Below are 27234 nucleotides of genomic sequence, written 5' to 3' on the forward strand. Positions count from 1 at the left end.
TTCCCTCAACACAAAGATTACAAGGCACCCGACAGGTTTTCTCAAAGGGCAAAAATTTGATACTGTACTGTGTGATTTCAATTTGCTTCTTAAGAACTTGTTGTAATTGTTTTCTGATAAGAGCTTTGTGATGTTTATAAGTTTCGGTTTAAAATGTGTCGGTCCTCCCAAGTCAAAACCCACCGCCAGAGGTCCGGGCGGCGCACGCACCGCGAGCACAGCTCCCTCTACTGTAAACATACGCATGTATCCTCAGTGCGTCTCTATTAAAGCAACATACGAGACGCACGTAGGATGCATTGCACATAGCACCACGCCACAGAATTAATCAATGGCCAATCGTCTATGGCGTGCTGCACAAGCGGCAATTCAACACCCATGACTCAAACATCATATTGCGAAGCCACAGCAGAGTAATTAGAGAAACCTTTTGCAGCGAACTGAATGCACATCGACGTAAGAGCGCTTTAAACACGGGTGTCAGGAAACCCTAAACAAGCCCGCCGATAAACAAGGCTGCGATACGGTACAGCCAACAAACACTTAGTAACAGTCTGAGTCATCTCCCTTCTGGAGAGGCCATATGATAATCTAAAGAAATGCGCACAGTAAAGAAACTCAACTTGTCAGCAATTTAAGGAATTTCCATAAAGGCCCCTCATCAGCCTAGCCTGTATGAACAGTTATGCATGGCAATTCAGTCGTTAATTTGTCTCCTAATATGCACACTCACTAAAGAGGGGCGGCTTGTCGATTTGAAAAAGAATATATGTGAAACTAATTGATTCGCGAAAAAGCGAACAAAACTACTGCAACTTGCTCTAGATGGAGAAGCAAGTTTTCACGGTACATGGGCTCCCATTGAGAGCCCAGACGAAGATTAGGGGCGTTCTGGAAATAACGCTAACCCTATTATCATGCACAAGGCAAGACTTATAAGACGTAGGCGTAAGGCTTGCATCCAAAATATTGCAGATTTGTGCCCAAGCAGAATTTCAGAATTCGAGACAAATCCTGTAGCCTGTATTTGTCCCTTCTTAGACAACGTCTATTAAACCCCATCGTATCTTTTCTGTCGAACATTGTTGCAGTTTTGCTTTTGCATTATTGATTTATTCAATATAGACACCTGGCCTAATCTTATGTATAGCTCACGTAGCTCAATTGCAGTACGCCCAAAATCACGAAGGTAATGTCTACTCAGAAACGTGATTCTTTGCGATGCTTTAACAGCCAAGTTTCAGTTTCTTGCTTAGATAAGTCCCATTTGTGAAAAAATTGAGAGATCATCGCATGATCATACGCTTTTTTCAAGCAAGCAGACGCGGCTTGGTGAACGACTTCTTACGAGAGTACGTATAGTTGTTACTCATCCTTCACAGCTCCCTACAAGGGTGGATCGAGTATTCACTGATTGTATACATCCCGATCTGAAAACGCCACAAAATATCACTGAAGAATATGGGCAATGAAAATGCGTGAAATGGATACTGTCGCCCTTTCCGGACATATTTTCGAAATGTTTGTGTTTTACATTGAAGTCAGTTGCAGTTAGCCAGAAAGAGGAGTGAAAACCTTTGAACAGCCACACTAATTTCCTCTGAGTAAAACAAATAATGTCAAGAGGATGCTCTCGTTCCAGCCCTGGCATAATATGAGTGCTAAAAACGGGAGGGAAGTACACAACAGGGTAAATCAGCATTGGTAGTAAACAATGAGGATTTATTTTCTTTTAAGCCCGTTCAGCCCGAAGGCACGCTTGCTTGACAGGGAAAGCACCCCTGCAACCAGTGAGCCTGTAACGCTGACGCCGTCAACTTCGTTGCCGAACTCTCTACAATCGTCGGGCACTGGATGACGGTGACAAAGAAAAAAAAAGTTAAATGGAGTGAGACACTGAATCATGTTTTTACGTTTTAATAACTCCGTTGCATCAAGCGGGAAGGGCCAGAACGCTCGAAGCTTTACGAAACCGACCAATAGCGTCTTCGCTGCGTGGGGGCCCTCTACCAAAGAGCGTGCCGAACAGAAGCTCGAAACGTATTAAAGATCGGGGCATCAACGAGGGCCAAGCCCTCGAGCGACATGCCGCGCGATTCGCCAGCTCTCGGCAGACTGTCGCCCTTCGTATCTCTATACGAAGCACCGCCCAGCACTCCAGCGCCCCGCCATCGCCCTCTCGAAGGACGTCAATCACCACTCCACTCGCGGCCAGGGACGGCTTGAGTGCTCATCTGCTTGTTTTGGTTTTCCTCAAGACGGGTACGGGGTCGGGAAGATACGGGCATGGAAATATGCATGTTGTTCTATAGTCCTCCTTAAGAAGTTCTAGGCCCATTGAGCTGGCACAATACCAGTCTCAGTAAAACTGTGCAGTGCCGCTGTGGAGAACAGAATAGAAAGAGTTGGTCGTCCCATAAAAAGTGTTTCATGCTTAAAACTGCCAGCAGTGACATTTGCCCGTAAACTGGGCCTGGATGACCTGACAAATACGTTGAAAATTTATCACTCCTTAGCACTTTTTACTCAGCGTGTGAGACTTACTTTTACTTTTAACTCAGCGTGTGAGACGAGAAGTGCTATATTTACGCCCGGTGGCACTTTTGGCTCCTAGTGACTACGACGAAATGTGTGCGCTCGTGTGCATTGTTCTTTTGCTCAAATAGCGCTGTCCGGAGATGGGAAGCAGCACGTTTTCTTCCTTAAATTTACGAGATTGGCCCTTCCTCTGACGACGCCACGATAAGAATTAAGGAGAATTAAACCACGAAATAAACACAGTTATAACTGCCCGGTTTATTTCCGGCGGTTAACGACAGGACAGCCGAGGGCCTGCCCGCCCATGAGGACTGCTGGTTGTATTTCACACTTGACCGGACGTCGCCAGATTCACTCCCGTAACGCTGAACGATTTCCGCGAGGAGCTCATTTGCTGGAGGAGCACAATGCTATGCGATAACTACAGCTTCACAGTATTCCTTACTCTTAATAATAACGCGCGAACGTCGACTGCTCGGCGCTGCTGCGCCGGAAGACGAAGGAGAGGGGAAAGCACTGAGAATGTATAAGGACACGGCCACTGTTGTTACTGCTGAAGGCAGCGCCATCTAACAGGCTGCTCTCATCAATGCAAAGCAACCCCTACAAGTCATCGGCTATTACGCATCACGGAGCCTCCAGAAGCTGCGACTAATTGTTTTCATCCTCCACACTTGCGGGTGATGTCGAAAAGAGCCCCACGCTTGAGACAAATCGCCTAGCTAACACGCCTAAGAAGTCGATCGCAACTGTTACTCACGAAAAAACTAACTGTAGAGAACATTCCGTATCGATGCATTGATTAATTATACAAGAGTGATTGTTCCTCACTGTCCACAGAAGCTTAGTCATCTACGGCGACAAAGCTTTCCCAGAAACTTCGCATTGGGAAAAATTCTTCCTGATTCGGTGTTTAAACCCGGGAACTCCACTAATCGAGGCCAGTCGCTCTACATACTAAGCTAAACCTTTTGCAGATAGCGCCCCATAGTATTGCGAGAGCGAAGTGACGAAGAACTCGAAGTGGGGGTGGCGGTATTCCAAAGTCTAGGGGTCTCCAGCCAGTCGCAGTAGGTATGTAACAAAGGAGTACAATATTTAGCAATTATTAAATGTTCTGGAGGGGCTACCTGCGAACGCGATCGGAGCCTACAGTTGTGCTTGCAATGTTATGAGTTGGCACTAATCGATAACCATGGACACCTATCAATGGTATGGCACAGACGAAACGTTATCAGAAGTCTGTGATAACGTCTCACGAGGATAGCTTAGCACTTTAGAAGAGCCAAGCATGCGACTGTCTTTCCAACAGCAGCACCAATGCGCATGTCCGTTCCCTCTCCCGATTTCCGGTCTGCTTGGCTTTTGCGCCACTGCGCCAAGAAATCGGCGCTCGCGCGTTATTATTAAAGATAAGGAAGGCTGTACCCAGTTCTGGCCTTGAGCATTCCTGTAGTATTTTCAACTTGTATATTCACGCTTCCGCCATGATTGGTTAGACAAATTTAAAAATAAACAAGAATGAAGAAACAAAAATATAGCAAACAAAGATGTCAAGCTGCTTCGGCGTTGATTTTCTGCAAGACACCCGGGAAATTGGTCAAGTCCTTTGCATGTCAACAAGCAACGCGGGAAACGATAGCATATGGATTTTAAAGACCCTCATGCAATACGCGAAGCGTATATGTTTGGGCGATAATTAAACGATAAAGCCCAGGAGCGCTAAGATATTTTCGTTTAGCAGTCGAAATAGAGAAAAGGGAACCGGTTACCATATAAAACCGCGCTAACTAATGAAGCACAGTACACAAAATAATAACCATTCATGTGGTTTCCAGAGTCGATACTTCGAAACAAAACCAAAGACAAAGGCGATTAAAAGGCTGTACGACAGAAAGCAAAAAAAAAAAAAAAGACACAGTGGTAATGAATAATATATCTACACAGAGCTATTCTCGCTTAATTTTTCATCCTTCCATTTAACTTTTTGCCCCTTACAAGCAATATCCGCCCAGTACGCCCACTCATAATTTTCTATTTGCTTGATCAAACCTAAATGTTGTATGATTAGACTACTGTATGTAGCCACAAAATAAGTAAAATAGGTTTCTCGTATTTTTTTCTTCTCTGTTGAGGCAATGAGGGGCAACAACAAGATGCCGAGATGGCGACAGCCTTTTTTTTTTTTTTTTTGTCATTGTTCTCCTTGCAGGCGTCTGAGAGCGCGAGATGGCTGGCGATCGATGGGGCCGTGCGTTTGTCCTCGTGTGTGTGTCTGGGTTAGCGAGCTCGAGAAAACGTTTGAGCGTCTGTTCGAGCTCGCCTCTAGTGTTGTTTCGCTGTGCGCACGTTGCGGTTGCTGAGGTGACATCCACTGAGCAGAGTGGCAGTCCACTGCAAATGACCGTCACGACACCAAAGCGTACTTTAGTGCTAATGTTGCACGGTTACACACACCTTGCAGGCGAAGAATCTGTCCTACCAGAAAGCAGCATCGGCACAGGTAGAAAACGATGTGTAATGGGGCTCCTTGCGTTGGCGCGTGTCCATTATTACGGGCCCGCACGCTGCATTCCTCCGGTTAGTAAAGCTGATAATTCGCAGTAAGCTCAATATATAGGCCTGTAAAATCTGCAAAGTTATAGAATCAATACAACTGTTGCTTCTTCAAACAAGGCTGGCTTTGTTGTGTAGATTGTTGGGCCAGTTCGTGACTCTGCATATTCAAGAAAACTGGGCGCAAGAAAAGATTAAACGCAAAGAAGAATATATTTTCTACTTAAACGCATACATGAAGAACGACAACAGGGACAAATTTCTGAATACAACCAATGCATATAACCATTACACTATGCGGAAGTGAGAAGAATCTGAGGGAGTGGAAAGAGACGCATGCAAGGTAGCCTTCTTGGCCATGACAACAGCGCACTGCCCCGAAAGCTCACTGCATGAATGAACTATTGCATAACTATTAGTTGCTTATGTAATATGTCAAACATATGTCGGCAGTGCGGACGTGAGGAGCTCAAGAGCAAAAATAAAATGAACATTAAGATGAAACGTAAAATTATTGCTCTCTGTTGTACTAACCACTGATTCTCAGCGTATAACCCTCTTGAACTGCATGCAGAGGTAAGGGAATAGGCTACTTATCAAAATAATTAAGACAGCCTTAGTTATTCACTACGCTCTACCACATATGTAACGAAGAAAAATGTCACCGAAACAAACAACAAATCTGACTGTACTTCAAAACCATTTCTTGCTAAGAATTCAGTAGCCCACTCAATGTAAGCTAGACCAGGTATTAGGCGCACAAAGCTGGCAATAACCTTTACCTCAATCTCATTTGCTTGCCCATAGAAGAATTAAGACCACAGTTAAATCGACATATATGGACAAGGAACACGAACGACCGTCAGAAGGGCACCTGGGAAACGGTACCTTATACTACGTACAGGATAAGAGTTCAGTAAGCTCATTAAAAACTCATTTCTCCTGTATGCATACCGGCACATTTACTCTGACCTACGGTCGCAACAGCGGGACGCCCGTACCAGGAGTCCGCAACGCGAAAGCAGGAGCGCGGAAAAGACCAGGCACAGGACCTGAAAGAGGGAGGCCGCGGACCCGGGAGTTTATCCGAGCCCCGGGCCACGAGCTGCGCCTTCGGCAAGCGAAGGGAAGGCAAAGGAAATGGGGAAGGAAAAAAGGGAGAGGAGATCCCGCAAACTCGTCCGAGCGTGCGTGAGTCCGAAACACGCCGCGCAAGAGCGTCTGCGGGGCCCAGGGCGCCACCGTTCTCTCGCCAAAGGCGAGGAAGGCTGGCTGAGCCTCGGAAGGATGCCAGCTCATTTGCATACGCGGGGAGCAACCGCGCCGCGGCGTCTGAACCCGCGGCACGCACTTTCCTCGTCGACGCTGCAAGGCGTCGATAGATCGGCTGACACCGCACGACCGAGTCTGCTTTCGCTTCGTATTGATGGAAAGCCCGTCTATAGAGGACGTACTCCAAGCGGCAGTGCTGCGCACAAAACACCGTATACGAATGCATGCTTATATACAATTCGCTTATATTCCTCTTATTGGTTGGTGTACACCATGTGACACGAAAAAATAATAATAAATCGCTGGAGTCTGTTCATATTTCAATGTGCTTGGTTGGACGCGGAATTTAAAAATGTATCCGTTAGAGAGAAGTGGGATTAGGCGGAAACATTCGTGGGATTAGGCGGAAACATTCGTGCAATACACAGATCAGGAGAACGGTTATTGCAAAATATTACCCGTAAAAAAAGCATTCCTTGTGAGGAATCTCGCAGCATAACTCAAAAGTGGAGCCCGTTTAGCTAGTCGAAGGTGCAAGTCCAAGATTCTGGGACATGTTTTGATTGCGAGTCAACGCTGGCATATCATCAGATATTGTTATGCTCATATCCTGATGGGAATGGTCGCTTCCAATGAATAGCCCAGTTTTTGCTTTTAAAGATTTAGCTCCGCTCGCAGCGAGAAATTAAAACTGCCAGAGAAATCCAATGGGGTGCATTTTTTAAATTAATTGCGAGGAAAAAATGGGATACTGAAAGGTACTTTTATGAACATATTATCAGAAATGGTCTAATCTTCCATTCTGCTGAATTTTTTTTTCTGCTTCTGAAGCGCTCACAACAAAGAAATAAATCTGCGATGAAAGACCAATGGGGAGTTTTTTTGACTGTTCATGCGAATAATCTAGAGGCTTTTCTAGGGAAGAACTACAACTATATCGACTGTTATCGTATAATGTTATAACGTATGCAACAAAAAAAAAAAAAATGAATTACGTCCAAAAACCGTTTTACAGAAAATGTCCAACATTTCTGGATGTTGCATAGCTTTTTGTGGACACGACCAGGATCGTTGCGGTTGGCGGTTGTGGACTATGCCGTTTCAAAACGATTATCAGTTGAAAACAGTTAGGACATTTAAGCTTAGCCTTAGGAGTAAACGCGACAGCGTCTTCAACAGTGCCTTTTCGTTCGCGAATACTTTAAAAAAAAATTAGGTTAATTAATTTTTGAAATTTATTATCACTGTATGATAGGTATATACACATTCCAAACGCACGTTAGCCAGTCTTACGTCCCACGACGCATTCGAGACGCCCCTCTAACACGTACGCTTTGCTCGCAACGACCTTTCGCGGCCAATGGATTATGTGCGCGCCAGCTGGCAGGCAAGAGGGCATTGCTTTATCTCCAATTGCAACACATCTTCGCCGATTTCGGCTTCATTTAGACCCTCTCCCAATTCTCCGGAATCATTAGAAACTTCTGGGATTTTCCCGACCGCCAAAGGACGCCAACGACAATGACGGTCGGTTTTCAGCAGAAAACCGTAAAACAAACATACGAACTATCGCGTAAAACAAACATATGAACTTGTTATTATGGCGAGTTTTTATCGCTGCAGTTAAATCACTTACGAAGACGTTTAGTCAGGGCTGTACAATTAGACAGTTCTTTTGTTATTGGATCGAGTGAAACCCGGAAAAGTATATCGAAAGTAATTTAAGTTTAGTATATTGCGCATATTGAAAGTAAGACCGTACCTTGCATTGACATTTTAACTCTCATACCAAGAGGAGTAGAGGCGACTCGAATTTCTGATTGAAGGAAGTTTTCCCGTCGTCAGCTTCAGCGAGACGATGTGAGGGGAAGAGAAGTTAACCAGTTATAAATCCTCTAACACGGAGATAAAAATATAAGATATGGGGTAGTCAGCAAACTTTCGAGTAAAAGTGAGCCCGGCGCACATTGAAGAAAGTTTAAAGCCAGAACCAATTGAGTGAGAGGTGATGTAGATATTTTAAGCAGCGGGAGCGTTTAAGTGCTGTGGACTCACCGTCACTGGCGAATGCATCCACGGAAACTAGGCTGCGCTGCGGACCCCGGAACCTGAAAAACGAAAGAGGAGCCGATCTTCACAAATTCACAAAAATGCATTCACAAATTCATTCGGAATGATACTGGATTACGTTTCTCAATTTGGTCACGTAGAATTTTTAATTGTTTACAGGAAAGGAAAGGCAGAGTATCTGTCACACTTTTTCCAGCAAAAGAAAGTTTTTTTCTCAAAATGTATGGTAAAGAATCCCAGGTGGTCAAAAATTTTCCCCTTCACTACGGCTAACGTCCCAAGCCTGAGTCGCTTGGGACGTTAAACCCCGTAAACCAACTAATTCAGCTGGCATTTTTGTTCGAGAGTCAACAAAGATCCCCTCACCATGCTAAAATTCGTCTCGAAATTGCAGCTTCTTGAATGCAATACATTAAACGACTCTTGAAACAACGCGCAAGTTACTTTGTACAACATAAATACAAAATTGTCTTCATGAGCAAAGCTATACCGTCCTGCATGTTCAGTGCATCTCTTTACGCGAAGTGCGGATAGGAGATGACGAAATGCAGTTCGTGCATGTATATCGAACCGGAGATGTAAAATTGCTGCTTGTGTTGAATAGTCGGAGTGTCCCTTTGAAAATGCTGCGTATATGAAAGCGCAACATCGTTTTTCGCGTTGCCGCCCCTGTAAGTGACATGACGAGGGGAACGTGGGGTGTGTTTGAGGGCAGCCTTGGGGATTTCTTGTATTCATTTTTCCCGCCACATCTCTGTTAAACTAGCAAGCCGGCTTAACTAAAGCCTAGCGGCGACTTTCACCTGGCGAGCTTCGCTGCTGAAGACGTTGCTGAAAACAATACCTCACGATTATTTTGTTTATAAGATACTGCAGACGCATGCAGACGTGTTATAATATGCATTGACTATATAGTTACAAAGAACTGTCTAGAGTGCGACCTAGATGAGCAGCTGATTAGGCTCAGCAACGCCTCGCGAGTGCCAGAATGCCGTTGGACAGCATGCCGGTGCGTGGTATAGTGAGTCGCTAGCCAGGAGGAATGTATTTTTGCTTCCCAGTTACAGATAAGCTCGTCTACTGCCGTTTTTCATATATATAAAGTATAAAGCTATGGAAATATTCAGCTATTGGCGATCCCCTTCGAGATCGATATATCCAGGCTCGACCGCATGCGCCTCAGTTTCCGACAAACGTCACTAAAGGAAGTCGGCACGCCTCTCCTGCCACAGGTTTTATCCAGTAAATGATGCAAACCGTTCCAGCTTACAGAGGTTGGAAAAGTTTGCTTTCTCAGGGTGACAGCTAAGAGCTTGTTAGAGGCCTATAGGGATCAGCTGCTGTAAAGGAACGCTGGTCAATCTATTAATCCAAATTTACCGATTATATATAGGGCTCCGCGCTGGAACAAGGAAAATCAAAGGACCCGACTGGTTCGCATTTACGAGCCTAATGCATTCTTATTTTTGAATCAGCCTAACTAATACCGCTGAGTTAGTATTTATGGGAGTTATAAATAAAAAAAAATGAGCTATAAAATTATTTGCCTGCAATAACCCTACAAAAAAAAAGAAAACATTTTTCTACAATCACCTTGCATGAATGTTGTATACATAGGTTGCATAGTAAGCAGATGCTCCTTTTCCATTACATGCACATGTGTACGGGACATTTCCTGTTCGGGAACAAGTGAGAATCATCTGCGCAGTGGTCGCGCAGCCATGCGGTCGAGGACGTGCGCACCTGCTCATATTAAATGTGCAACACGTCCGCAGCTCACCAAGAGTGTCCGTGCCAAGTATGCGGCGCGCTTGACCTGCTTCGACCTCTCCTGCTGGAACCACCATGGAAAGCGAAAGCGTGCTCGCTCGTATACTTGTGTTGTTGTTTCTGGTATCACTTTTGCTTATATCCACATTGTAATTAGCTGGTCGCACTTTCAGCCTCCCGTAAATAACGGTCTGTCTTGACGCGTCGCATGCCGCTGGGTGCCAACTCATGAGCGTCGCCTCGTGCGGCAGATTGCTGCATGCCAGAACGGGATGCAAATGTTTTAACGTACTAATTAGGATCTACATGACTTGAAGTTCCTGTCTGTGTCATTGCATTGTCCTCGTCTTCACTATTTGTCTTCCTGGTTGCACTGAGTAGTCTAATTGCCTGCTGCATTATTTTGTTCCCTTTTGAGTCCAGCGGGTATTACCCGGCGCTTGGCTTTCTTTCTTTCTTTTTTTATGCTGTGAGATAAAAGGAATACTGAACAAAGCGAACGTACAACACTCAAAAAGCACGCTCTCAAAACAAGACCCAGCGTAACGGACAAAAGACAAACGAGTAGAGAGGGAAAACTCTTTCCCTGTCTATACTCGCTTGTCCTTCGTCTGCTGCGCTGTTTCTTGTTTAGAATGTCGCACTAACTAGCTCAACTCTCTATTCCATTGAAGCACGTTCTCAGATTACTCTAGCCATGGGAAGCGCTTTGCTCGGACCTCGCACCATGTAAAATGGCTTATACTGAGTTTTGCGAGCACGAAACCAATGTACAAATTCGAGAGCGAAACCAAATTCGAAATTATCGACACGCACACTAAAATCCTCGACGAAGAGATCTCAAGAGAAGAGCTCAAGGACTTGCAAACAGAGTAAACAAGAATCAAAAGTAAAGAACGAAGGTACGGGACAAGGACGACCAGAAAACGCTGCCGGAGACAAGGGAGCGCTTAACCGCTTGATTGACGATCAGAGAAATCCGATTTGCGCCTGCCTTCTCCACCTCGCGGGGTCGTAAAAGCACGCCCGGGGATGGTGCGAGTAGGGATCCGGACAGCCATGCGAGAAAGGCGAGTCTGGCTATAGTTGCAGTCGCACCCAGAGCACACGCACACAAACACAAAATGTCTTTTACACGTGCGCGCGTGCACCTTCGACGCGTCCAGAAGCAGGGGTGGGTTTGCTAGTAGCCAAAGACATTCCTTCCAGGGCTGCTCCGGGGCCGAACTTTAGCCGAAGCTCAGGTTGAGCTAAGAAGGAGAGTGGGACAACTATGGAGGGTCTTCTTTGTTCACGCTTGCCGATGGTCTCGTAAACAACGCAAGGAAAACAGCATGTATAGATAAGCAAGCAAACCCCCCCCCCCTCCCCTTCCACTCAATAAATACCTCGCCGTGTTTATCCTGCATTATAGAAAGCTAGCACTATCCCCCCTACCTAGAGCTAACGGGCTCTCTCCCCTGGTGAGTCTTCCCCTGTGCAGGAAGACATCACCAGAAACAAGGTACGCAAAAGAGGCAGCCGGAGTGAACCTAACATGCTCCCGTTGTATATGTAGGTATCCAGCTTCACATCGACGAGCGGCTTGAACTGAAAGACCTCTCAAGCTAGCGAGAGCACGCGGCTGCCCAACGCACTAAACTTTTCCCCCGCCCCCACTTTAGGCGCCGTATGAAGCACACCAAGAGAGAAGAAACAGGGCAGGCCTATAATGGCCACGGCTTAAAGACGGGTTGCGTCCGCGGATCCGGCGAGGAGCTCGCGCGGGCATAGCCGGGGAGCAGAAGACGTATGGCTGCGGAGCATCCCATCCGAGCACGTCCTTGATTAGATAGACAAATCCAGCAGGAGCGCCGCTTGTCGCCTATCGCCTGTTTGCGTTTCGGATTTGCACTGTGGCTTTAACGGGGAGGCCAGGGCCACTGTGCACGCTTCAGGCTCAGAATGCACGTGCCGGCAGCCCTACCCCCAACCCCCACCTCTCCTTGAGTTTCTATATAGCGTGTGTGTTTGATTGCGCACGTGTGTGCGCGCTGTACAGCGCTTGAACGCGTCAGCGTGTATGTGAAACGTCTGGTCACGTACGCTGTGCAAGACTCGGGTCGCCCCTGTTTGCGTATGAGTTCGAAAATCTGTGGATCCCGTGACGATCGTGCTGCTGCGCTGTGTTGCGCCCGTGATTCGAACGAGAGTGTCTGGTGGCAAAGGAGTTATATACTGTGACAGCGCGGGAACGTGCTTGTTTCCTCCTCTTCCTCCGTCAATCCTTTCGCCTTCGTTCACTCCTGCTTACCACCATTACGATTTCACTGCTTCCAGCTAAGACATATAAGCGGCAGTCAGTGGCAATAGGGGTTCCATCGCTACATAATTTACTTCTCTATATAATGATATTGTCTATACACTGACGACGTTACGTGACTCAGACTGAGTAGCTTGAAGAGCTAATTTCAGACCGACGAAAAACTTATCATAATTAGAGGCAGCCATGTTTTCATTCACTCAATTATTACGAAAAGGAAATACTGCGTATAGGAGAGTCCGGCTTATGCCAAGGGCGAGAAAAAAAAAAAAAGAGAGAACGAAGCATTGGTTGAGAGCTCGTAGCAGCAGCTATGGGTTCCTAATTATCAGTGCTCTCTGGATTCGACACAAACATCGAAAAAGGCCTTGTCCGCAATCTCGTCGTAAGTTCCGAGTCTCAGATATGTCCTTCGAGCACGCACAATGTTTACTGCCGCAGCGGGGCTTCATCGAAGAACGGGAAATCGCGGAGCCCCCAGCCCTCATGCCCCCGAGGCTTTAAAATGTTTTACGCCGTCCCACAACGCAGCGGTGAAGGAAGAGTGCGATAGGCATATATACGAGCGATACTTGTTTTCCTTCGACGCCGTCCGCAGGATTTTGTGGCCACGGAGTGCCAACCGGGGACGCGGGACACGTCCCGGGCGGTCTACGCGACATTCCCGCGGAGGGCAGGTTCGAGTATTTTCATTTTCAACACACTTGACTCGCGAACGGGGAGGCAGTCCACCATTTCAACTCTGTGTAGCTTGACGCGTCTGAAAATTTTAGCGCTTTACATCAGCAACGAGTGCTCGCCTTCATCTGAACCTATGGAATGGACGGGAGGAGAACGGAGCAACAGCGTACGCGATATGAAAAGAAACGATCAAAAACAGACCCTCTGGGAATTCAATCCCCTCAAACGTGGCACTTCCATCTCTTCGTCTGATACAATAAAGCTGACGTGAGAATTGAGTCCGATGTCTTTTCTGCTGTTTTTTTTTTTTTTTTTTTTTCATTGTTGGCGAATGACGAACTGCATCGAAAATCCAGATTGAATTAGCAGACGTTAGTGTTAAGGAAGCCTGCGGTTTACATGATTTTCTGGAGTATACCTTATGGCAAGTTTGTGAAATAAAAAAGCCCGCCAGCTATTCCCTGCGAGCAAGAATTTTGAATGAATATAAGCTTCTTGGGTTTGTTAGAAGTGCATTTTATAGACGGTTTTACAACAGTGCCTATATTGTAGATACGAAAAATAGGTCGAAACAAGGTTAGTGCGACGACACTTATAGGTAAGCAATCGTCATATCGTATACGCACCTACGAAATATACTCACAGAGGCAGGCATCGCAATGGCTTTGAGGATTGACACCCGTACCACAGTAATGAGAACTTCGATAAATCAGATTGTACTATAACACCTATAGCGTTGATATCACGATGGGTGGAATGATCACCTCACGCTCGCTACGCCTTATAGTCCATAGAAATAGAGCATCGTCTTCTGGCGAGATGATGAGACAGTTGATTAACAGGCCATCTACTACTTACTCTTTTTTTTTTTTCAGGTTCAGGTATTTTTTCCATTTTATTTATTTCACACAGCACCGCACCAGATGATATCTCATAGAACTTTGAACTATACATGAGCCCAATGTCACTCCAATTTCCCGTCTGACCATCGTAAAAGCCCAAAAAAAAGGAAGACCATATTTGGCATTTCTCTTCTGATCGAATATGCATAAATATATGTCATGCTGACGAGGAGTATTATGAAAACACATAACATAATTTGCTCTAGAATGAGAATTTGATTTGTTGAAGAAAAAAAAACAGTCTAAAATGCTTTTGTTTCGCGTTTTTGCTCTTTGACCGAGCAAACATCAATAGGTCTGTTGTCTAGATGCTTTCAAATATTCACTTTGCATCATGGCTATATTACTCATTACCGGATCCGTCTTCTGCCTTCAATTCGACATCATCAAAAAACAAAGGCTGACGAAAACACACTGAGCCTTGACAATATGCCTAAAACATACCTAGTCATATGCGAATCGTGAAGAAATGACCAAGCGGTGCAGAGCAGAAATTAATTGCGTGACACAGAGAGATAATATTAAATAAAATAAACCACTTATTTTCTTTCTTCAGCCAAGTGAAAGAGCTGAAATTTAATTGAAAGATACAGAAGTTTAAAACAAAGGCGTTGTCGAAGGACATAATGAGAAATCATAATTTTAGTTGCCACTTTTTTCTTCTTTTTTTTTTTGTCATCTTTAGAGATCACTTTATTTTAAAATATATTCAGCTGTATATAGCGTTTAAAATTTTGGAGACATTTATAAGCTCCGCCGTTAAGGGTTTTCGTTCGCGCCCATGGACTTAAGTACTTCCTTAATAGCTGATACTTAAATTTGTGCATCTATTATATCCCACATACGCTTAAGCATAGAGTAGTAGGCTTCCCCATCATTGAAAGGCTAGCCGACATAGATACATGAAGCCTTACACAAACCAAATCGCACGAAAGTGCCTGCGTGACCTGCGTGCCTTATTCGAAATCCAAGAGTCTCAGTTCTCATTGCCATCTCATTCTGACAACTCAGTGATGTCCCGCGGTATCGTGACGTCACACAAACTGCCCCCCCAATCAAAGCCCGGTCATATGCCACCTGCACCGCCACCTGCCAGGTGGCATACGGTGATTTTTAGCTCATAACGCCGACAACACAAACGCCGGTTGTTCTGCAAAACGGAGCCCTTAATGTTGTCTCGTTATTTTGCAACTTCCATTTTAGCTTACATGTTTTACACTTCGACCGATACAAAACCTGCAGCGAGCTCGTCGCCGAGTTTACACAATTCTTGAGTTTGCCGTACAGAGCCTCACTCCTCAGTATGCGAATAAACTAAATGTTGGGCGAGTAACTGAGTACGGATAGCCAAACATTGATGTTTACTTTATTCTACGCATACATTCTCAGTGGAGAAAGTTATGAAAACCCGGTCAAGAATGGTTCCAGGCAGGAAGACACAATCTCTCCAACACTTTTCTCCAAATGTTTGGAAGAGAAATTCAAATTCGCAAGAGTTAGGCTTAGAGTCCATGGAGGGTACCTTGGAAATCTGCGAAGCGCACATGGCACTGCCTTACTATGTAACCTAGGGGACAAACTCCAAATCATGATCAAGGACCCATATATGCAAAGTAGAACGGTGGGTCTAAAAACTAATATTAAGAAAATCTAAGGTATGCTTCAACAGTCTCGGCCGGGAACAACAGTTTATACAGCCGGCAGCGATTTTAAGTGGCAGGGGAATAGATCTGTTTGGTGCCGGAAGAGGAACATAATTATAGAAGAATAAGGATGGAGTACAGTTCATATGGCAGGCACTTCATAATAATTAATAGCAGTTTACCAATATCATTATATAGAAGAAACAATATATAACAGTTCTATCTCCGCCGCTGCAGATACGCGGAGGCTATATAGCAAAAATGATTGAACTTGAATTCACGACGCAGCTATATATAGGTACGGAAAGAAAATTATAGGCGCGACGCTAACATGCAGGGAGACGGCAGAGTGGTTCAGAGGTAAAGTAACTTCAGCAGATGACATTATATTCAAAATCAAAAAGGAAAAACGGTGATAGGCAGGAAATGTAATGCGAATTAAGGCCGGATAACTGATAGCCGTTAAAGGAAGCGGAATAGATTTCAAGAAATTTTAGCATGCTAACATGCGAGGCAGAAAGTTATAGGGGCGGACATGTTCAAATAGTTTGCGGGGATCACGTTACCGCAGCTGGTTCGTGACATGATTAATTGTATATTTATGGAAGAGGCATTTGCCTAGCTGTGGGCGTTGTCAAGCTGATTATAATGATTATAACAATTAAGTCACTCTCAGCAATCAATTACAACCTTTTTTGAAACATCTATGGAATATCTCAAAAGTCGGGGTCTATCAAAATACCCCTAATAGACTGAATGCACAGTTTTCAGAACTGGTATATGTCGTTATTGAAAGAAAAGAAAGAAAAAAAAAAAAAAAAAAACGCGCGTGAGACCTTCGCACACGCTGCTCAACGATACACTAAAATTACATCTTACATTGAAACAGTTCAAGGTGAACATACAACAGCTTTATTTGGATGTCTGTGGAAAAACTGCCAAGCAAAGCTGACAGCGTGCCACAGATGTACATATGTACTTAGCTAGGTTTAAAGCGCATGCACATATCCTCGGTTATCTTTTCCCTAGTCAGGCGCGCATTCTTTCCAGACCTTTGCCCTCCTTTGGGATAGTGGGCATAGTGATATATCTCAGGCAGCACGAACTATCAGTCAATATTGGTATTGCGTTGACAATGTACCGGTCCTATGTTGGGCCGGATATTATATAGTACTAATATTGGTCCAATGTATTGTGCTGCTTGGGACACGACAATCTTATAAACTGCATGATAGATATTGACAATCGATTTAGATAACGGCCATCAAAAGAAAAAAAAAACTGCCGTCTCCCAAAGTAATCGAGATGGGAAACAATCACAAAACTCCCCGTTTGCTTCGAACATAGTCAAGTGAACCAAGACTCAAAGAAAAAAAAAAAAAAAACGAACAAATACCCATTCATGTGATGCACACTTCCTAGCCTTTTTCAACGGTGCTCCCACCGAAAACAATTGGTCCCGCGCTTAATTGTTCACAACAAATAACTGCCCATCATTCTCGGTAGAACAGCAGCATCAGCGACTCCGATGTCCGGCTCTTGTTTGGAGTCGCAACGCTTTCAGTTTCTCTTGGAAACGCCGTCCAGATGGGAGAAACCTTTGTTCCTGTCGTGTGGATCGTCGTTTCACGGTTTCCACCCACCCCATTGCCACGTTAACGCTCTAGCCTCCCCTTCACATTCCTCGAATGCAATTTGAGCCTGACGTCTCTTAATCATGCCCGAACAACAAATGAGCGCTTCCGCTCGTTTCAAAGTCCGGTCATTGTATACATGCTCACGCGTTGTACTCGAGTCCTCCCCTAGCCCTCCTGCCTTGGCTAGCGTCGGCTTGGCGAAGGAGGATGCAGCCAACAGCAGCCAGCCGCGCGGACGACAGCGTCACGCGTCCGCCAACGCACGCTCGCGCACGCAACTTGGACATGTCTCGCTGGAGAGCCGACTCTCATATCGTTGGAGGAGGTCGCGAGCGCGCACGGAACGCTGCGCAGCCGAGTGTAACCGGGAATAACGAAACGAAAGCACAGAGAAATCGCCTCGCAAGCACCGCCTCGTGCAGTCCATTAGAGGGCGGCGTGCAGGGACGAGGCGCGCCGAGTTTTTGGCCGAAAGCCCCGGCGGTCGACGAGGAAAAGAAAATATTTCGCCGCGTTGCGGCTCGCTGAGCTCCAATGGGGCTGTCCAAACAGTCGCTCAGCCGCTGGGACGTTGACCGGCCGAGCCGTCGTCGAGCGTCGTCATTCGTCCGCGCAGCGTTTCCTGTGGACGGTTATTCGCCGCCGCCGACCTCTCGCTCGTTGCGGCCCACTGTTTTGCCGAGGTGGAAGGTGCGCCCCGTTGTTTCGACGCTATTCGCCGCCCGGCCCATTGTTACAGCCTTCGAGCGCAGCCGCCTTGATGATGACCTCCCGCCGCTTTCTCCGCGCTGTTTGGATCCGGTGTTTCCTTCGACTCCAGAAAAAAAATTGACTAACAAGCTCACTTCTTTCTTTAAAACAAATAAAACAAAAGACTGGAACTTAAGGACAATTTTATTCGACGTGGCTGACGGTTAGGCAAAGGACCATTGTGCCGTCACTACTTGAAAGATTGCATAGGATAATTTTCCCCGTGAACTGTTGGCTGTACATTCGGCTGCAAGAAAAGGTGGTCCTGAAAAGGGTTGGCTGAAACCATCAAGGAAACTGACTGCGGTTAGTGCCACCTCTGTAAACATCGCAGCTAGGGGCCAGCAAAGAAAAATCAATGTTATTAGGTCGCACATCGGTCCTGATGCCTCGAAGGCTACGGCGCGGTGGGCTCCTTTTTCTAGAGTCTGTGTTTCTAATCCGACCGCAGCAGACTACGTTTCGTGGGGATTGAAATAGAGATATATCAGTGTCTACTGCGAGTTAAGTGCGCGGGAAAGGACGTCAGATGGTTGGAATTACCAAAACAGCGCTTGCTGTGCCATTAGGTCCGCTAATATGGTTGTTTTGACATGTAAACAAAAAAAAGCGCAAACAAATGGTTTGTATCGTAGCATGTAGACGTCTTGCACATCACACTGACATTCGCAGAAGCAGGAGGGGACGTCTAGAGCACAGTATTGCCTGTTGTCCGTGACAGTATCATATTTTTTCAAGTGACCTATAATACATTACAAGGAAAGTGCCGCGGAAAAATAAATGCCCTCGGCTTTTGTTTCTTGTGCTGTTATTTTACATGGTGAAATCGTCACTCAGCTATCAATAGGGCGTATCGAGACTTTACCTGGAGTAAAAGTGAAATCTTGAAAGAGCATTGGAAAAAGAAATCAGCAAACGACTTTTTGAAGACTACATTATGCCGTTATGTTAGAATTATAAATTAAGGTCGCAACGACCATCCACCACAAGCTGTTTCCTCGAGTGCATTGAAAAACGAGTGGGTCTTCTTTAAAAAAAGCTATTTTGGTCAATTGGAAGATGTGAATGCTTTGCCTCCAAAAAATACGACGAGCCTTGCTGCAGTGACGCACCAATAAGGCCTCGAATTCAAAATAACTACAAAAAACGTTTCGTTTCGGAGCAGATACCGTGTGCGTGTGCGTGTGCGTGTGCGTGTGTGTGTGTGTGTGTGTGTGTGTGTGTGTGTGTGTGTGTGTGTGTGTGTGTGTGTGTGTGTGTGTGTGTGTGTGTGTGTGTGTGTGTGTGTGTGTGTGTGTGTGTGTGTGTGTGTGTGTGTGTGTGTGTGTGTGTGTGTGTGTGTGTGTGTGTGTGTGTGTGTGTGTGTGTGTGTGTGTGTGTGTGTGTGTGTGTGTGTGTGTGTGTGTGTGTGTAGAAGAAGAAGAAGGGTATTAATCAAGCACACCTAAAGCAGAAAAATAATAGACAGGAAGCGGAATTACGTTGCAAACGAACAAAGGAAACTAGCACCGTACAGCAGCGTATATTGCTTGCGACATGTATAATGTCCAAAGTGAGGCATCGGGTGCTTGTCTACGTCATGACGGAGTGAGAAGCAGTCCATGCATTCAGTAAACAAGCGCTGAGACAAACTTTAAACGTCCTGTTATATGGCTTCTCAATCTATAAGAGCGCTTCCTTGATCCGTAAACGCCTAAAAACAGGCAGCCAGGACAGCCCAACCTGAAATGTAGCGATTCAACCAATCAGTGCCAAGGGCAAAGCTGAGAGGAAAGTGAAAACCGCTCGACGAAAGTGCAAACGAAGTCGGAACGATATGAACGAGCCTAATTGCTCGGCCGCCGTACAGAGACGCGCCACAGAGCGAACACGTTACAAGCACGCAGGTAGCACTTCAATAAACACAGCGCTGCATAATAGTAAGTGAAGCGCCATTACGCGCTCATACACTGGCCGCGGGGTATACGGTTATGAATTGCGCCCGATCGAGAGGCGCGATAGCAATGACGGAACCTGCCTCGGGCGAGCGCTGCGAGAAGCGCAAAATATGCGCGCTCGCCGCGAGATAAGGAAAGCAAGGGCAGCAGCTGCCGAGCCGCTTTTCGATTCAGCCCGCATGCCCATGGAACGGCGGCGGAATCTATTATGCAAAGTCCATTCATGAATTCAACGGGCAGCGGTGCTTATTAAACGTGTGCGCTGAGCACGAAACCATGCGGACAAACACGCCGTTTCACTCGGACGAGGCGCGTCTCGCGAGACGGAGCAGCGACGGAGCGCTCGTGGTGTCCCGTAGTGTCCGCGAGACCTCTCGTTGGTGGATGCGCTATAGACGGCGGACTGCGGCGTTGACGGCGACGCTAAACTGCAGTGCGGTGTATTCTGTGGAAGGGTTGAAGACAGCGTCACCTGTGTCCGAGTGCTTATACGTGGATGAGTGATACGCCAGACGTTCGGTGCGACTACGAGAGATCGTTGACAGGGCACCACCGTTCTCTCAGTGGAATTCAGGAGCATGGTAGAAGTGGGTGGTCCGGTGGTGTGTCAGTAATGGAGTGTGAGTGTGCTGCAGCAATGTGGATTCAACAGCATGTATAGATGGTGCGACTTGTGAATGTCAGTCCCTGCATTAGGGATGGACGGCGGTGAAGTACGTGCCCATGTACCCTGTGTTACCATTTATGTGCTTTTTTTTTTTTATGTTAGCCCAGCTTGTCCGAAACTCCGCTTGGACGAGGGACACATGCGAGACCTGGATCGACGGATATTTTGAGAGGATTCAGAACGAAGTTCCGGTACATATCGAGTCAGTTCGGCGGCTAGGTTAAAGGACCGAAGACAATACATGTTTTAATGCTATATTGCCAAGACATTCACGGAGCAATAGCTGGACAGCTCGCGGCAGATAGTTGAGAAACGTAGTGCGGAATCAGCTCGGGAAAATGCAGGGAGCGTGTTCTGAAGAAAAGAATGATTGCAGCCGGGCTGACGGGATTTAGGTAAGTGCAGTTACTCTTAGAAATGCGGCGTTCACTTCCAGGCACGGACTGCGTGTTTTGAAATACTGCTGGATGTTATTCAATAAATGGTCGTTGATTTGGGTAGCTTCTGCAGCTGTTATACTTCATGGCAGTGATGGTTACAACTATTTTATAACGAATGTATGCAATCAACAACGTTGTCCGGGATACTTGACTCTAAACGAGTGTTTTTACTCAAGAAAATGTCAGTCAGCTGGAAACTATGAGAGTGTATGCCCGGCACATTATCATCTGATCTATGTTTGCCCGTTAAATTGTCTTCGATTTAAGTTCGGCGCATTCTTGCAGTTCTTTGTATTCTAAGATTGAATTAAAGCTCCCCCTCAATATATCAGGATGTCGCATGGGGATGCAGCTATAGATTTAGGCCAGCAACTGACATTGCTACTTCGCTTCTGCGAAATATGCCACCAAAATTGTCACCTAAAGGACACATTCCTTCCCTGCAGCCTAAATATCACGACACGTCAGACACGTCATAAAGTCGGAGCCTTACAGTATTTTATTCATTCGTTCATTTCCGAAGTCGCTGAAAGTAAACTTTTGCCAAATATGTTGCTTTGGCAGCCGACACACCATCTTTTAACAATATTGAATAATTAAATATTTCATTTAACGCACTTACATCACATTTGCTGCAATTGTTTACGTGGTCTGTATTTCAAGACTCTTCTTTTTTTTTTTTTCTCTCTCGAAATGAGCCAGATGAACCGAAGCGCAGACTACAAAACCGCAAACGCTTGTTAACTGTACAAACTTTCGCGCTGCCCAAGCTGTTATATGATATGTTCTACGCGCTATTACAAGAACCTAACACCTCAATTTCATTAAACATTATGTAAATAATATTGTCATATAATGGCATGAAAAAGGCAGATTTGACTCTTTTTGATGTCAGGCGCTTCATATATATGCCACCCAATTTTGCGTGGAAACAAAATTCCAAAGCTATTTTCAGGCAATATTCATATCAGTAGCGCTTAAAATGATTATGTTGTAAATACAGCAGAAAAGCAATCAGAACATTCACTGTGTGCACAATCAGGGCCAGTTCAGCGCTTTGACTGAAGCGAGTAAATTTATATGTATCATACAGGATTTTGTCGCAAGCCCTGACATGACAGCCTTCTTTTCAATCGTTTGTATTTCGGCAGCTGAAAAGTAAAATGGCTAGAACATATCCGATCTAGAATATATTTACTTTCCAGTAGCATTCTAAAGTCATGAGTATATATATATGGCAAAATGGTATAAGCGCGTACAGAACGCATAACGACAGGACAACAGCTTGTATCGTCGCGTACTTTCTGCCCCTGATAGTTCGTATATAGTATTAATAGAGAAAGCCACTGCCAGCTATCTCAATTAAAAGCTTTAACATTCACTATATCAGAATGGACGTAGCGCGATATTAAGTGTATATGATTTACTACCACTACCTTTCATAAACTGGATCAGTGGACATAAGCATGTTAACTGATAATTAGACACGATATGCTTCAACATGGAGGATACTTTAGTCTCTGAAAGTCCTTGTTGTTGTTGTTGTTGTTGTTCTCCTCTAAATTGATGGCACATATCCGCACACGGGGATATGGGATCATTGGAGTGCAGAGATATTTGTTTTTTGGGATGTATATTTACATCGTTAAAATGATGAAATGATTTTTAGGGAAGAGAGAAATAGTAAAACCGAAATATAAAGCAGAATTCATAACGCACGCAGGAGGTGAATACTGTGAGATTTGTATTCACGGATAAAAAAATTAAAAGCATATTAACAAGGTAGACGTTTAGATTCTATTAAAAAGTTTTGAATGGCGTTAAAACAGGCCTGTGGCTTAATACCAAGCATGAGCTTTGTTGGTCTTCAACGTCTTCGTCTACTAGACCGCTATGCAAACTGAGATTTGTTATTAATAGCCCCATGGCGGGCTGATACTTATATTATGCTCATACCAACGCTGACGGCAATTGCTCTTAATAGTGGAAAGTCTTATATAGACTAAACAGAGTCCTTCTACTTCTAGTCACGAAACTCTCACCGGAGTTTGATATAAGGACAACTCCAGCTGCTGGCGGCGCCAATGGTTGCTGGCATAGAGATGACATTGTGACTCTCCAGTCGCCGTCATTTTCCAGAGAGTATTTGCATCTAAACGTTTGAAATTTCTCGCCGTTGGCTTTATAGCTGATGGTGACATGTGCTCTTATTTTTGAAATTGAATTTACGCCTTCCGTTCGGCAATTGCGGTAAAGATGCTAGTGATCGACTATTACCCCACTAGATCTGTAGACAGGCGTGAAATTAACTGCTCGCCATTTTAGTAACTCAAAACTGCTACGGACGAAATTTGTAATGGTAAATAAAGGGCTCAATTAGAAGACAACTCCCATGTTTTTTTAACATTTTGAGTTCATAGTGATATCTCATTCGTAGGTTTCTTCTCTCCGGTAGAAAACAACCGTTTCTTAAGGTAGCGCGCGAATAATTAAAAGAAAGCATTAACTAGAAACATTTTAACCAAATTGAACAAATTGTGACGTTACAACATACCGACCTATAACGTCGCGGATACGGTCAAGAACCTATCATGTGCACGTTTATTAGCGAAACTGGACACTGTAAGTGACAGCTGTGGTCACTGTCTCAATGAAATGACCAGAAACAACTTCAAAGTTTTGTCCTGAAGCAAATGAAAAGCAAATATATAAAGTATGTATTTACGTCACTGTGGCGGCCATTTTGTACTGCAGGTAGCCCGGCGAAAGGCTGCAAACATATCTAAGAGACCTTTCTGGCTTGCACGCACTGCTGAATCTGTTTTGCACCACAAAATGGCGCCTGTGACGTCACTTAAAAACCTCGAATAGCCGGCAGTGAAATGTGAAATTTTTTGTGATTAAAGAAAAAATGAAGTACTGCGAAATTTAGCACAAATGACCACAAATCTAAGTAAAACATTTCATAATTGTTAAAATCAAATTGAAGGAGGTTAAAAAAACTGCGAAGTTGCCCTTGGTCATCCATTAGACGAGCCGCGAGCCTGTTTTCTCGTGTCTGTTTGCGCTCTTTCTTTCTGACAGCAAATATAATGCCAGAGTACGTTGATAGTATACACATTACGCAAGCGAAAATGTCACCACGGCCCGTATTGAACACATGGCGCATGAACGATACAGTGAAGGTGCGCTCACAGTGAACCGATCTCGATCGGCCGACCGTCGACAAATGCATGTCCTGCGTTGCTTTTGTCTAGCTGTTACACTGCACGCCGACGTCAGATGGACATCTTACAACGTCGTCGCTGGAACGTGGCCGAAATCGGGCGATGTTCCTTTGGCCTCTTGCATAGCCGCACCGCGCGATGGCTCTATCTCCCGTGGTGTTGATTTCCACACTTGCTGCCTGCTTTTTAAAGTTTCTTTTTGGTAAATGTAACATAAACTCGCTTTTGCCGAATGCTCGCAGCATTTCTCCAAAGATGTGTCGACGGCGACGATTGTACCCCGCTGTAAAACTGGTGTTTACTCTAGTTGTCTATGTATATATATATATATATATATATATATATATATATATATATATATATATATATATATATATATATATATATATATATATATATATATATATATATAAAACTGGATTATTGTAAAACTGCCCTGACGAAGGGAATACCATTCCAGAAACTGTCAGCAAAAAAAAAAAAAAAAAACACACCGGAAACGAACAGTCGCGCTTGTTTTAACGTTCTACTTTCTACAGTAAACTGGCCCATTGAAACTTTTAGTGGATATGTGTTGCTGATCCATTCATCTGTTGCTGATCTTCCGAATAGCATTGCATCTCTCCACAATCACGAAGCGTTTCGCGAAGATCTAATAAAGCACTTCATTGATAACGCTTAGCATATCATGTACGTTCCCGTCATTTATGTAACAATTCCTTGAAGGGGCTTTTTTGATGCGCAGTAGTTCTGTGGCATAGTTCAATCTACATTTTTTTTTTTTTTTTGCATCTTCTCGCTTGCCTTATATGATTTGTGCTTAGTAGTTCTTATAACTCCCTCTGCGTTGCGATATATTGTTCATAGATTTGTATAACTGCCACTGTTTTCCTGTACTTGCGATTGTGATTTTGTTCCTTACCGACTATGCGGATATCTTAGTATTTGTCCCCCCTTACACAATGCCTCTCTGGAGGACTGTAAGGTATATGTAAATAAATAAATAAATAAGCCTGGCAGCCACAAACGAAAACACCAGATTGCATTCCAGAAGTATTATTTCGCTAAGTGACACCTGCTGAGGGACACAGTATTACAGGGTTCTGGTAAATTTGATCACGTGGGATTCTTTAACTTGTACTGACTTCGCGCAATCTAACGTTGTCTGCACTTGTACGACGAGCGCTCCTCCGTACCTTCTTTCACCATTGAGATAAATACTGTTATTTAAATCATTTTGTTCAAAAGCATGTTCGGCTATCGTGTGCATTAATTAATACAGCCTAACTTTCTTTTCACAACTGACGCCGACGACAGCTGCAGGCCACTTTCAACATTGCGACAGATCAGGCCACACCGGAGCTTCACGCTACGCCTCCGGAGTTTTAAGCAGCGGTTGATTTCACGTGATTGTTGCCAGAACTACACGGTATATTACCATTTGAATTCGCCGAAAAATTGTGAATTCGCTTACATACTCGCTGAGATCACGTTAAGGAATGATTCACTAGATTTATACACTCGACGCGGAAAGCTGTCGGACGTCGGCAATTTTGAAGTGTGGAATCATTAAATATTTCTTCGCAAACACGCGCATATTTCGTGGCGAGGGTAAAACCACTTTTTCCTGTCAAACTGCGCGTTTTTCTCGGCAAGTGCAGTTCCACTATGTATATACGATATCAATAAATTAATTACGTAATAAATAGATATAGCGCAGAAAACCAGCTAGACGTTGTTGTTGTTGCGACTGTATAGGAAGAAGGAAAAGAAAATGCACTGGCCTGCTACTGGCTCTGTAGCTGAGCCACCTCCGCTGCCTCATATGGACAGAAAGGAAAATATAGAAGAAAGAAAGAAAAAGAAAAGGGAGAGAAAGACGCACGTCGCAACAGCCGCCGTCCCTCGCCGAAGCGGTGACGGGTTCAAAGACGGCCTACAACAGATACAAATGCCTGGACGCCCAGAAAGGCATGACGACACGCGACACGTGCTTGACATGGATGCGCACAACTTCATCATCATCATCATCAGCCTGATTATACCCACTGCAGGGCGAAGGCCTCTCCTATATTTCTAAACTTAGCCCGGTTCTGTGCTAGTTTTGGCCTATGCCCAATTTCTTCTTTACCGCTTTAAGGCTTTCCCCGTTATTTACAGCATGCTCAATTTTCTCCATGTTATACTTCCTTATATCGGCCACCGTGCGCTTATTGATTAGCTTTGATATCTCGGCCAATTCGATCTGGTCTGTTGGATTGGAAGCTTTCATACTCTGGCGTTTCTTAATCAAATCTTTCGTCTCCTTAGACAGCTTACCGGTATCCTCTCTAACTATCCTACCGCCTACTTCTACCGCGCACTCAGTAATGATATCTCTGAAATTATTGTTCCTTGCCTCCAGGGTAATGTCGCCATCCTCAGTTAGAGCTGATTACCTATTCTGTAGCGAGATCCTGAACTCTTCTGCCCTCCCCCTCACCACTAATTCGTTGATGGACTGCTTTCTTACTAATCTGTTGCGTTCCTTCTTCAGATTTAGGCTAATTCGGGACCTCACCATCCTGTGGTCACTGCATCGCACTTTCCCGATTACCTCGACATCCTGCGCAATGGCGGGGGTTGAACACATTATGAGGTCGATTTCATAGTTTCTCCGTTAGGACTTTTCCATGTCCATTCCCGGTTCTTCGGTTTGCTGAAGAAGGTATTCATGATTCGTAAGTTATTGCGCTCTGCAAACTCAACTAGGAACTCCCCCCTGCCATTCCTAGAGCCAATGCCATGGTCACCTACTGCCTTGTCTCCTGCCTGTGTCTTTGCTTTTCGCATTGCCGATTCT

This window comes from Amblyomma maculatum, chromosome 1 (genome assembly GCF_055883805.1).
Source record: "Amblyomma maculatum isolate TAMU_Amacu chromosome 1, ASM5588380v1, whole genome shotgun sequence".
NCBI classification, from domain to species: domain Eukaryota; kingdom Metazoa; phylum Arthropoda; class Arachnida; order Ixodida; family Ixodidae; genus Amblyomma; species Amblyomma maculatum.